The sequence below is a fragment of the Nipponia nippon genome, unplaced genomic scaffold (assembly GCF_047370975.1).
Source record: "Nipponia nippon isolate SJK-2023a ecotype South Korea unplaced genomic scaffold, ASM4737097v1 scaffold_4, whole genome shotgun sequence".
NCBI lineage: Eukaryota > Metazoa > Chordata > Aves > Pelecaniformes > Threskiornithidae > Nipponia > Nipponia nippon.
This window is the reverse complement of record NW_028262358.1, coordinates 60,082,523-60,096,657: the sequence shown is the minus strand read 5'-3', so window position 1 is coordinate 60,096,657 and position 14,135 is coordinate 60,082,523. Positions and strand designations below refer to the sequence as shown.

The 14,135-nt window shown below is 46.6% G+C and overlaps 1 protein-coding gene across 5 annotated transcripts in view; it reads right to left on the bottom strand.

The window, feature by feature from the left end:
- HIVEP2 (HIVEP zinc finger 2) overlaps positions 1-13,723 on the bottom strand; it is a 143,831-nt gene extending 130,108 nt beyond the window's left edge. For 3 of the 5 annotated variants that reach the window (XM_087776056.1, XM_087776054.1, XM_087776055.1), the window contains exon 1: positions 12,997-13,723. The gene's annotated coding sequence lies outside the window, so the exon portion shown is untranslated. Of the gene's footprint in view, positions 1-10,578; positions 10,712-12,996 lie in introns of those variants that run through there. The other 2 variants (XM_087776058.1, XM_087776059.1) reach the window with 1 other exon arrangement.
- Positions 13,724-14,135: the final 412 nt, after the last annotated feature.

The window sequence follows — 14,135 nt, the reverse complement described above, 5'->3', positions numbered from 1 at the left end:
AGTTTTGTCTCCAGAGTTACGGAGACAGTTAACTGGATTTCCCCAACTCCCTCACAGACCACACCTCCGCTGATGCCGCTCCCTGCTCTTGTACTACGACTCTAGTATCTGCACACAGAAATAGATTCCGGAACATGGGAATGGGCACCCTAGTATGCCTGCTACCCCAGAGGCTCATTAAAAATAGGAGCTGCTGCTGCATGCCAGATGCTTGCTCACTGTTGTGTGCCTTACAGCGAACGAAGTGCGAGTCTTCCAGCCACTCGGGCAAAGAGGCAGGCAGGAGAGACCCAGATCAAGGAATTACTAAGGGGTGCTCTGTTATGGTTAGGAAGGCCAATTAAGGTGTGCGTCCCTCTCCTTCCAGCTGGCAAAGTCTCAGGTACTCGGGATTGTGTAGTAAGAATTTACTTCTGCTGCTTCTATTATTATTCATTAGGTGTGTGTTAAAAAGGTATCCTACCTTTCCAGCCTTTGGTTGCAATATCACACCAACTTTAGGGCAAGGTCTGAGTTCTTTAAACCATGCTCGTAAAAGGCTTTGCTTTTGCTCTCCATCACCATCCCCGGAACAAACAATGGAATGGCAATTAGGAGACCGTACCTGGACTGGAGGGAATTCATGAGCCAACACATTATCATAGCTCTCATTAATAAAATAATAAACTGTGCAATTGCAGTGGGTTGTACACATACCTCAGGGTATGCAGTAAGGCACAAATTTAGAAATGGAATGCTTCCAACAACCAACAACAACTTAAACAGGCAAGGATCCTTATCAAACAATTAGGTTACTCAAGAACTACTCCAATAACTGGCCCTTTTTGCCCAAGGTTATGCATTCTAAAATCACGTCATAAGCTTTGGTTGATCTGGGCTTTTTCTTCTTCCTTTTTTATTTTGTTTGTAGTATTTAAAAAAAGAAAATAGCTCATCTCCCCTGTAATCAATTCATCAGGTGCAAGATTCTTTCAAAATTACATCTAAAAATGGGAAAGTGCAAAGAGAAACCCAGTTATCAGTGATAAGCCACTTCAGTTCAGTGCTACTGGGCTTCAGATGGAGGACTAGATACACAGGACAGGTAGGTTACACTAGAATGAAACATCGTACTAGAACCTTGCAAACCTATTGTAAATATTGGTTTTGTGTGTCTTTTTTATGATAAACCTTACCAGAAGCAGGAAAAAAAAAAAAACCTCTGAAATGATGCCACTTGAAACGAGAAGGTATCAGACCTCATTAAAAAAAAACAAAACCAAAATGCACAAACTGAAATGAAATGCAAGTTGCTCACACCTTAACAAGCAGTTCCAAAGCCAGGTAATGGGATTTTATTGGGGAAACAAGTGTATAGGACAGGCAAGGTCCAGTCCAGGCTCCAAGCTCACAAACTCTGCTGGAACTACGATGGCCTCAGGAACCCAGCAAGTTCCTTTCTCAGATGCGTTATAACTACAAAAAAAAAAAAAAACAAAACAAAAAAAACCCACCTAAAACCACAGCTCTAAGCCACTGTCAGTTCCATTACTTGTACCTAAGACTTCACACATTTTATATTCAAATCACAATGAAAGCACCTTGGGGTAGATAATATATCTTTACTCTTTCTTTCCAAATTACCTTATACCATCTGGCAATGCAACAATCATTTCTGTTGAGAGTGCCTTTTGTTTTATGTCTTCTCTGCCTGAAGTATCCAGAGGCTGTTTCCATGTAGACAGTTTTTCCAATATTCTCACCCAGTGTTGCTATATCCAAGGAAGAGCAAACCTCGCATGCTGGAGGTTTCCATTTATAGGCTGAGACAGTCACGAGAAGCACTATTTCAGCAGTACAAGTCCTATCTACAGCTGATGGCAAAATCCTGGCCTCATGAAAAATCAATAACAACTTGCCATTCTGCACTTTTATTGAAGTCAGGATTTGATGCAAAATGACAGAGTTTTCATTCTATTCACAAGAGACAAGGCAGTTCACACGGTAACACAAGCTGTGCCAAGCACGGTTTGGTGTCATCTTCTCAGCTGTGGGACACTGATTAGAAAACTGTGAAACGAGGGCAAGATGGTTTTGCGCTTGACACCGGAGAACGTGAAGGTCAACCAACAAGATAACAAGTGTTAGCATGATGCAAGTGTTTTTTATTATATCTTTCATTTACATAATCTATTTACACAGGTCGTCTGTTCACGGATTGACTTTCTGGTCGCATTTCTACAGCCATGAGATCTGGCACCACTAGTTCAGCCATGGCGCTGAAGTGGGTGTCCTACCAGAGGAGCGAGGGTTCATGAGCACCACGCACAAGTTGACTGTCATGCACCGCCAGTGACAGGGCCTCAGAAACGATCCTTTAACCTGCTGACTAGACTAAGAGTGATACAATCATGTCCTTCAGAAACAAGAGGATATAAAAGGAATTCAAAGTGCTTCAACTCAGAAGGCAAACATCTTCAGGGTCCAATAAGACATGACCTTGGCTGAATTGGTCACAGGCAATAAAATGGGCCGCCTTTAGTTACTGACTCTGCTGGCATCATTGTATCAGCAACGTACCAGAAACAGTGAATAACACTTTAGAAAGATCACCTGGGCAGATTCTGACACCCCTTGCACCACCACACCCCACACCCTACCCCAAGTGAAACGGCAGCAGTTCATCATAGAGAACTAACATGATTTTTCACCTGTTTAACAAAATGTGGCTGTGTATATGCATCTATATACACACTTGAGAAATAAATGCTAATACTCACACATAAATAATGCAAGTAAGTTTATTTATTTAAAATATTTTCTTTGATATTTAAATAATAGCAGAAGTTGAACCTACATTGAATCTAGGACAAATCTTCCTCTCAGTGACAAACAAGCCAGACCTGCAACCACGAGCTCTCATGAAGTTATTCCAGGTATATTGTACTCTGAAGAAGACAGAACATGACTGGAGGCAAAAGCTATGATCACATAAATGTACATAAGTATATATGTGTATATTTTTACACGCATGCTTAAATATTTCTTCATGCAATATAGCAAAACCCTTCAATTTTCTGGTGTAATCTGTTCATTTTTATCGGAAAACATCAAAGCAGGGGCCAAAAAAATGCGTTTTTGGCTGAGATAAAAACACAGGTGTAATCCCATCATCTGGATGTGACACTGTCTGAATTATGTAATGAAACTGGGAAGCGTGGCTCCCTGTTTTCTACTGTGTGTCTGTAAATAGCCACAAAATCTATTTATTACACTCTTGGCTTGCCAGACAACCCACTTGACTGAGAAAGAGTTAGTCAAAATTGGTTTCATTTATTCCCCTGTTTGCTAGTTAAGTGTGTTGAACTACTGACCAAGATCAAATGATGCTGCAACTAAATTAAAATCAAAACAGTGCATAAGTGAATGTAAAGAGAAATACCTGCAAGCATTGAGCAAGATAAGAAGGCATTGTATTCTGCATGTAAATTATCTGTGGAGATGTCAAACTATGGAAGTTAGAGGATGCTACCCCTGTACCCAAGATGGTGCCTACTATCAGATCTTAGCTACTCATCAAGACATGCTTGTACAACTTGCGACTGGACAGGGATTTTAAAGGCTGTAGTACTAAAATTCTTTAGGTTGAGGACTTAACGTTAGAGGGAGACTTGGTCTGAAAAAGTAACTTCTTGTAGGCAGTTACAATCCACTGTCACATTCAAACCTCCCCTCCCCATCTTATTTATCTTCCCCTCCAGGCTTCATTCTCAACCAGCATACATCCAAAAATGTGTATTTAGCATCCTCATTTTCTTCTTTAATTACTAAGGCTGTGAGAGAGAAAGAAAATTAGAAGGTTTCTTTCATAGTCATGCCATTTGTGGAAAATATGCTGCACTGAAGCTTTGGAGAGGTGTGAGTAAACGAACTCCATCGTCCCATTGTCTTTCTCTCTCCTGCCATGCAGAGGGTGATCTGGGGAGCAAGGGAAGGAAAGCCAGGGTATAGCTACTGAAAGCTACTTTGCCATTACTACAGAAGAACAAGCAAAGACACCAGACACACCACTATAAAGCATCACGTAGAGGACAGACCAAAACTAAAGCAGAGGTTCTTCTCCTTGTACACTTATCTTTTACAAGCAAATGTGTCCAGGCCAACCTGCCATCATGGAAAGTTCAGGTTTATCAACTCTGGATACTGAAATCTGTACAACCCAGAAGCAAAACAAGCATATCCAAGGTGCTATATAAACGCATCTTGTCCTTGCTCCAAAAGAGAAGTTGTAGAGGATCTGATATGCTTCCATTTCCTCGTCTGTTACTTTCTCACCTCTCTGCCAAGCCTGTTTGCAAGAGCAACATAGAGAGTGATGAATTTTTGTCCACAAAGAGATCACTAATTTAACGGAATCGCTGAGCAGCTATACGGTAACAGTTTTCAACTATTAGTGAGCTGAGCTAAAAACAATGCGGAGAAAACAAAGGTACTATACGTCATCCTTTCGTCTCTTGACATTTTACAGACCGAAGTCCTGTCAATAACAAACCAGACCAAAGAAAGGTGCTATGGGAACCTTCGTACTACTGCATATCAGTTCCAACTCACAACCTTACTCCTTTACAAAAACATAGCTGACTCAAAACTGCCCTACTAATTACTCCACATTATGCAGTAGTTTTACTAATGCATGTCTGATTCTGAAGTTTTTCACCAATAATTAACATTACCCACTACAATAAATTAGGTTCAAAGATGAGTACAATTTGTGTATTTTTTTAATTAGTAATTAAGAAAATCAGAGATTTAAAAACTAAAAGATATGACATGTATCAAACCTGACAGATAACTTACCAGACCAACTTCATTGCCCTCTCCACCCCAACATTTTGCCACCATACCAGCCTACTGCAGAGGCAGCAACACTGTATTTGGCATCACTTTAGCTCTAAAACAAACACCTTCCTGTGAGTTTGTATTTCACTAACATCACTCATGCTAACATCACTCAAGCGTGTTATATAAATGTCTCCTACCCTTACACTTAACTCAAATTTCTTCAGATGTATTAGTAACGTCTTGCTAAGCCCGTATCGAAATTCAACTGTACCTCACAAAATTAAATACATGTAGCTTATCCATTATTTAAGCCTTAAGAAAACAAGGATTCTAGCCAAGCAGCACTGTGAAAATATCCACTAACTTTTAGAGGAATTTTGCTAGTATTGTAGGACCAAGCACAAAATAATGGAACAGGCTGCAAGTTCTGTTTGACACAATTTTACTAAGACTGTTGGAAGAAATTATATTCACATAGCTTTGCAGAGATTTTAAAGCAAAATCTCTTTACTTTAAGAGCCTAGTATCACAACATCTCCTGGTGATCAAAACAGACCATCATATCACACAGCATCAAGATGTTCAACTTTATGGTCTCAAAGTTCATAGTTAGATCCTACCTTTACCGAAGTGTAGAAACTTTTATTGACTTAAACAGGATAGGGAATTTGGTTGTAGGAGTCTATGAATGTCCAGCCAAAGATAAATACCTTTTTCACTAAAGAACTATTTTATCTCAGATAAATGCAGGGAAAAAACCTTTCATAAGTAGCTTCAGAAATGGTGTTCATTAACATAACTGATTTTAAATGGTAAAAAGTCAAAATTAGTTTATCTCTATTGTCACAGAAGACCATGAATTGCACTCAATTCTCTCTTCTACAACGTTAACAACATAGTTTTAGAAATTCAACTCTAAAGATAAATCGGTGTTCACAGGTGTCACAGAGGGCTCCGCTAAACCCTATGAGCATGCACAGATGTCAGTTAATCAGGGGCCCGCATTACTCTCTAGAGCATCTCTTTTTCATTGCTAAGGCTTGTACAGAAAGAAATAAAATCACTTTCAAACCCCACATAAATTCACAATAGTTAGAGCATATAAAGATATGTTTTCCAGCTAACTGAACTATTTTAGCTATCTTTGAAAGACAAGGAACATGAAACTCCAGGTACTTTTACGACTTTTGTGAACAGACTACAATTGAAATGACATACACTGAGCTATGAAGACTGTTAATAGATGCCAGCAACTTAGTCTCTGTTGAATACTGAGTTTGATCTAAACTAAATATTTTTTGCTCTAACTAGTGTCACGTCTTGTTGTCAAGGAAGGGAACCCCAGTTATTATTTCATGCTATTCTTTCTTGACACACTACACGTGCTTTGTTTTAATGCAAACCACAAATACAAAATACATAAATACAGTGATGGGGCCATTTATCTTATTTAAATGAAAAAAAATATATGCCAGAGAATCCCACTATCTAATAAGACTAATTCTGATAATCCTGATCCTGTCCTGTTAGATTTTTTTTAAACATAAAGCTCCTTTCTGCCTAAGTGCAGATATTACTCTATGGGAAAACTGCCCATTGAATAATATTATTTCAACAAAATTAAGCACTCTGCTCTACTACGTTCTCTGAGATCGTATCATGTCCTACAACACGTAATTAGTCATTTCTTTCAACTTTTTAAATTGCTTATTAGAAAACATCCAGTATCACTACATATTCATAAATCACTTGATAAGGAGTACACCCAAGCTCTGACAGTCCACCACCAAGCCCAGCAGAGGAAAATTCCAGGCACACCTCTAGGGTTTGGGGAGGCAGAGAGAATTAAGTTAGTCCAGTCTGGCCAGCAGCAATACTAACCTCTGTAGCCAAAAAAGTCTAAACTTCACTATAAATTACAGAAAATAATCTGGGGGTTTTCAGCTTTGTTTTCTCATGAGCGTTTTCTTATGAAGGGGTTCAAACCCTGCTTTACTGAATTACCTCTAAAATGTCACCTGATACTGTATTTTCAACTACCTTTAGCTCCTCTAGTTCTAGTTTTTACTTTTCTATTAAACTGAACTATACATGCAAATTATCTAACTGCTTTCTTTTGTACCGAATTTCCGATAGACCACTATATAAAAAAGAAACTTTCTGTAGCAATCAAGCCTTGAGTTCCTCCTATATGACACAACAGCAATTAAAGCATGCCTTTCAAAAAATACTGTACATCCTTTTTTCCTCCCCTTTGGCAGCTTACATAAATCAGAGATTTTAGCCAGAGCTGTAGCAGTTTATTACAACTTACTTAAGTTGCAATGAAGTGAGCTTACATTTTTAAGAACAGAGAGATTGTTTACAATTTTTTTTCTGTGCAGGCTGAAATTTCTTGTATATTAGCGTTACATTTTTCAGACTCTGTAAGCATATTAGGACAGAACTGTCAGAAACAAACAAGAAAAAACAAAACAATAAAATAAGTTTCTGTTAAACACAAATTGAGGTGCAACAAAACAAACCCATGTGTGCACGAAGTGGCCATAAACCCATTACCAACTACATTATTACGTTACTTATGGTTTCTATGTCATTTTTAGAAAGAACATTTCTGTTGAGACCAAGTCTACACTGACAGAGGTAGAATGTGCATAAACAAACTCAGAAAAATGGATATAATCACTATACAAACTAGTCATATCAGCGTAACCATGCGCCGGGGGAATTTATATCAGATAATTACATCCACATTGGTACACTGTATTACTTTAAGAACACTGCCATCTAAGTGGTACTTTTTTTGGTAGGTATGCCCTGAGACCCCCATCCAGAGAAAGCGGAGAAAAAACACACATGTAGGTTTTTCCTTACTCATATATAAATCTGTGAAAAAGTAAAAGGCAATATTCAGTTTTAAGAAACAGTAAAAGAGGCATGCCCAGGGCAGAACAAGGGAATCCATAAACACAAGCAATGTTGTGACCATAAGCTGTTGTGGTCCACACTCCGCTGCTATTACCCTGGCATACAGAGAGCAGAGAGTGACTGTATTGCAGATGTACAAAATATGCCTGAAAGACAAATGAAAATAAGCACCCAGAATCCACAAAACTTCCTCAGAGCAAGAAGAAACTCTTACGTTTAGACCATATTAATAATGATGGTGAGAAATCAATGACAAGACAATTAAAAAAAAAAAGGCAGGAGGCTTCTAATTTGACAGGCAAAGTAGGTCTTCTGATTATTTCACACTGAGGACTGGGAAACACTGCATCGGATTGTTTCCCCTACCCATACCCTCTCACTCCCTTTCCACGCTCATAGCTTTGTGAGAGAGATTTCTTGGGAGAAACCTTACTGGGGGCAACTTACTACAAATGAGTGGCAAAGTCAACTGTTTGATTTATGAACAAAAGTTCAGAATGCTAAAACAAGAGGTATGTGGTGCCCTCCACTTTCTATTTCAGTAAAAAAAAAAACAAAAATCAGATGTTTCCAGAGATTAACATATTCTTTAAATTCACTGATGATTTCTTAAGGTCCAAGTAGGGGCTCGCTAGTTGGTTATCATGGAAAAACTTCTAATACTTCTATTTACAATGGATTTTTGCTCTCAGGCTGTCAGACCGGCACTTTTACAAGTCCTAATTTCACTTGAGAATGAAAAACGTGGCCCCAGTGAATTGCTTTTTAATATTTCCTGATGAAAGAGAACAGTTGTTGCAAAGTCTTAAAAAAATGTTTGAGCCCCAAAAAGAGAAACAAAACTGTACAAAGATGCTATTTCCTATTAAAATGGCACAGCCAGCTTGAAACTTTCATTCTTCTGTGATAATTCTGTGCTACTTTAATTAAATGTTGCATCCAGAATTGCTGATTGAAACACGTGAAAAATACTGTTCTCCATTTTCCACCTAGCTCACGCTTCCCCTTGCTATTTCTTCACTTCTTCAGGAACTGCTAGATAATTCCTTCCACTGAAGGAAAAAAAAAAGGTTAAATTACAGGAGAAAACCAAATAGCTTCAAAAATAGTTATCTGTAATATACTACTGCAGAGATGCTGTTTAAGAAATGTTAAGAAAAAATAACCTGCCTCTTTAAATAAAAGAATTTTTAAAGCAGTTTCCTCGTAACTTATCGGACCTTTTTCAAATAACAAAGGTATGCAGCCTCTGCACTCACTTCTGTGGAGCTCACAAGAGTACTAGCAATTAACTCTTGCTGAAGACTTTAACCCATCAGATCCAATAATAATTATGGATTCCTCCTGCTAAGAGGACCAATAATTTAAAACCACGCACTTGTCAGGTCCACCTCTTCTCAATGGTTGAGGTAGATGGATAAAACATTTTCCTCCCTTTACCCTGTGTGAAGGCCAGTGACATAGAGAACCAACTTTTGCTGGGCCTGATTTATGTCAGGACCCAAAACAGGCAGAGAAAGCTAGCTCTCAGCTCTGGCAATGTACCTGGAATTCTTATACAGAATCAAGTGAGAACTACATAGAGGTAGTACTTGCTGAGCTCTACTTACAGAGCTGGACGGACAGCTGTCAGTATAACTGACCACAGCTTATTACAAAGCCCCACCATACTCGAATTTGAAAGACAGCCTGCCATATTTCATAATACAAGTCACATAACTCCTAATGCATAACTGTGACTTGTATACTCTGCCATCACACGCTTAAACAGCGAGCGTTTTTCTCTTTGATGGATAAGTATTGCAGTATTTCGCTAAGTAAACCACTTCTGCCAGCCACACAGCTCCTATAGTCCCATTACCTTACCCGATATGGTTAAACTTCAAAAGTAGTAACAGTAATTGCCCCTGCTGATGACTCGAAAACGATGAGGAGAGGGACATGCAAAATAGTACTCATTACTTTCACTTTTGTTTAAATCCAATTCGCCTTAATTCTTTTAAAAGCAAGCACCTAAATAAATGAATAAACAAAGAAGTTTGGCAAAACGCTCAACAATAAATGTCCCGCTTCAAAAACTTCCAGCTTAGTTACAAACATGCGGACCGGTGTCCTAAGTTTAGTCATGTAACTGAGTCCAGCCAATGGTATTCGAAATAGTTAAAAGTCAAAAAAGAATGGCCTTGTAGGGTGCCACCACATAAACTAAACATGATATACTGCCAAACACTCAAGCAGACACATGTACCATTATTCAGCAAGGACCACATGAATGCATATGGCTCTCTGTTTTGTCTTCATAGTAACAAGAAGGTTTGTAAACAGATCTCACATATGAGGCAATCTAAGTCACTTGAGAATCTAAAAATCTGCCTTTTTGCAAAGAAGCATTCTGCACTGTTGCCACACAATTGGACTTAGATACACAATTAAAAGTCCTCTACATTTGTGCTTTGGGACAAGTGCTGCTCAATTTTATTGTTATCCATAGCAGCGATGTTTTAACGTGCCACCTCAGCCAGGCGGTACATGCCTGCTATGCCAAATAGCCATTGGAAAATAATGTCAACACAATAGCCTATAAAACATTAAAAATTCGGACTGTTCTATCAACAAAAGTAATGACACCCTGACTTTGTACCATACCACTGCTGCCCTTGCGTAGCTGAAAAGCACAGTAACCTTACGTGTATTTACAGAAGACAGTAGTAAATTTTTAAAACGCACAAGGAAAAAACCCTCTCAGCCTAATCTACAACAGTAACTTTTTTTTTTTTTTAAATGAAGCAAAGCAAAAAAATCACGAAGAAAGTTTCAGATAATTCATACCTGAAGTTTCAGAAGTATCTCCTGACTGGAAGGATAATGAAAGATTTAACATCTAACTGTAAATAAATAAAACCCCCAGGTTCCAGTGCATCTATCTAAATATGTCCACAGGCTGCAAACCTAACAGGCAGAGACTCTCCTATCTTTAAAAACAGATGTGCTTTTTCAGCATGTCTGCGTATCATTTTCACTATCAAAATACGGAGGATTCGGCGCTGCGTCCTCATAACCCGAGGATCAAATTCCTCTGGTAGCCAGTGGTGATTCACAACAACAACAACAACAGAATTTAAAAACTGGGCCCACTGAATCCGCGCCTTGTTAGACCAGTAGTTCTTTCAATTTAGTAATTACTGTAATTACTCGGTGTCCCCAGAACTCCTAACGCGGACCGGAGCCCCCTTGCGCTGGGAGCTGCGCGAACAGGGAGCGGGAGGCACCGCCGGCCCCCACAGCAGCCGCCCAGACCCATCGATTCAGGGGTTGCTCTTGCCACCCCGACCGCTCCGATTGCCGCTTTCGTAACAATTCGCGGCTGTACAGACCTGTTGGGCAGGGGAATAAAAGTAACACCCTTGACTAAGCAGGCATAAAATGTCTTCTATATTATTTAATAACATAGAAAACCAGACAGGCTGTATATTAAAGTTGACTTCATTTCAAAATGAGAGAAAGGAAATTATTTAGCAAAACACTTCTGCTGAAACTCATTAGTATTTCTATTAGTTTAATTTAAAAGGGTATTTAAGAATTATTGTAATAAAAAAAAAACTTTAATGTTTGGTAGAAGTTTAATTTCTGCTATTACCATACGGGGGGGGGGGGGGGGGGGGGGGGCCACCTCAAAATTACGTTTGACCATTACTGCCAACTAATAAGAAAAACGGAGAACTCTCTTTCTGGGAAATTAAGCTCGGAGGACTTTTATCGTTGTCCTGGGGCGAGCCCCGGCCGCCTGCCCGCGGCGACAAGGCGGGCTGGCCGGCGGCCGGCCGAGACCCCGGGCCAGGCGGGCCGAGGCGGCGGGGCCTCCCGCCGGCTTCCCCACCCGCGGGCCGGCGCTCTCCAGGGCACCACCTGGAGCGGAGGCACCTCCTCCCTCCCACGGAGCGGAGGCGGGAGGTCACGGAGAGCGGCAGGGAGGTGGGAGCGGGCTGAGGCGGTGCGGGGCATCACCCGGGCTACGCCGGGGCTTTCCCCGGCCCGCGCCGCTTCCCCCGGCGGCGGGGAGGGGGAGAAGGGGAGGCGCGGCGCCGCTGCCCGCCCCCCCCCGGGCCGCGCTGCCCGCCCGGGGCACCCTGCGCGACAGGCGCGGACGTGCCGCTTACATAATCACCGCCGGCCGCACGCGTCCCCCGCCTTACATAAGGGACCGTGCCCCCGGCGGCCCCCGCGCCGCCGCCCCCGCGGCAGCCCCGCCGGCGGGCGGGGGGAGGCAGGGCCCCGGCGGCGGCCCCGGCCGAGCCCCTCGTTAACCCCCTTCCTGTGGCGTTTACACGTCATGGAACATTCCCGGAACGGGCCAACGTCCCACCCACTTCAGGGAACAGTCACCGCGGCGCAGCGCGCACACACGCACTCGCGCACACAGGCGCAGCCCCGGCGCGGCGGCCGGTCTCCCCGCGCACCCCCGCCGACCCCCGGCGCCCCCCGCGGGGACGTGCCGCAGCCGGAACCCACCCCGGGGCGCCCTGCCCGCCGCCGCCGCGCCGGGTGGCCCCGGGCGCCACCCCCACCCCCCCCCCCCGCAGGGCGCCGGAGGCCGCGGAGAGAGCCCCGTCGGGGCGGCCCCCCCGGCGGCGCCTCTCCCCGGCGGTGACCGTGCCCATTCCCCGCCACGGGAGGGGGTTACGCAAGGCAGCCTGCTCCTCATCTGCATACGCTTACAAGCTGGGTATTCCCCGCATTTCCTAACGGCGTGTCACCGACAAAGGCCTGGCCCCGGCCCCCTCCTGCGCCGGCTCGGCGGGGCGCCGGGCCGGGCCGGGCCAGGCCAGGGGAAGGGCCGCCGGCCGCGGCGCCCCGGGGCCGGTGCACCCCGACTGCCAGCGCCCAGAGCCGCCGCCGCCGCCAGAGAGGTGACTTACCGGTCCGGCGGTTTTACAGCCCCGCCGGCTTCCCCCGCCGCCCGCCCTCCATTCACCCCTGCAGCCCCAGGGCCGGGGGCCGCCGGCTGCCCGGGCGGCACTGGGAGCGCCGCCGTCGGCCCCCCCGCTCGGCAAGCGCCCTCTCCGCCGCGGCCCGACACCCAGCCCCGCGGCGCCCCGCACCCGAGCCCCGCCGCCGGCGTGCCCCCGGCAGCCGCCCCCCGCCGGCGGCTCGGCGCGGCTGTCAGCTGGTGCCGGTGACAGGGGCGAGCGGCGGGGCCGGCGGCGGGCGGGGAGGAGGGGGCCGGCCGCAGCCGCCGCCGCTGCTCACCTGGGAAGTCACCGCGGAGGCGGGAGGGGAGCCCTGCCGGTGCCCTTGCTGCCGAGCCCGCCGGGCGCTCTTGTTGCTCCTTGGCTAAGGGCTCGCCCGGAGCGAGGCGGCTCGCGGTGCTTCGCTATGTGTGGAGACGGAGCGCGGTATTCCAGCGGCCGAGGGGCGCCCGCCTCACGCCCGCAGCTCACGGCAGGTCGCCCCGCTGCCTCTTTTCGGAAAGGCTCATCACCGCCGCCCTGACCGCGGCGGCGGGGCTGGCGGCGCGCGGGGAGAGGCGGCGGCCCGGCAGCCGCAGCCCGCCCTGGCCGAGGCGGGAGGGCGCGCGGCGCGCGGCAGGCGGATCCGCCGGGCTATTCCTGGCACCGCTTCCCAGAACAGAAGTTACGGGGCGGCGAGCGCGGAGCGAGCGCGGGGAGCGCGCCGCCCGTGACGTCACCGGGTTCCCCCCGCGCGCCGGCGGGGAGGGAGCGGGGCGCGACCGGCAGCACCCGGCCGCGGGGTGATGGGCGCTGCCCGCCCGCGCGTGTGCGTCTGTGTGCGCGCGAGGCGGCGAGGGGAGCGGTGCGCCGGGCCGGCGGGGAGGCAGGGCGGGAGGAGGCAGGGCGAGGCCGCGGCCTCTCCCCGCCGGCGGAGACCGCCGCTCCCCCTCCCCCGCCCCGCCGAGGGAACTCCCAGGAGAGCCGGTCCCGGCTCGCCGTGCGCCCTGCCGGCCCGAGAATTTCCTCCGCGGCCGCGGGATCCTCCTGCCCGCACCCCCCCCCCCCCCCCCGCTTCCTTTTCTCCCTCCCCCGGCCCCTCCGCCCCCTCGCTCTCGCCTGGCCAAGATGACGGTGTCTGTCAGGGAGAACAATGCGCCGCCGGGGCTCCCCGTGCCCGCCGCCGGCCCCGGCTTCGCAACCTGCCTGCCGGCGGCGCCCACCCGCCCGGCCCCGGCGGGCGCCTCCAACACCGGGCACGGGGGCCGCCCCGACCCTCGCTCACCACCTGGTACACAGCCCTGTAAAAGGGGCCGCGCAGCACAGCGGCACGGCGGGGCTCGCCGCCGCCCCGGAGGGCAGGCAGCCCGGCCGCCCGCCCGCGGCAGGCACAGCCGAGGGCGCTCCAGCCGCCCCCGGCTCCGCCGCAGAGACACGCGT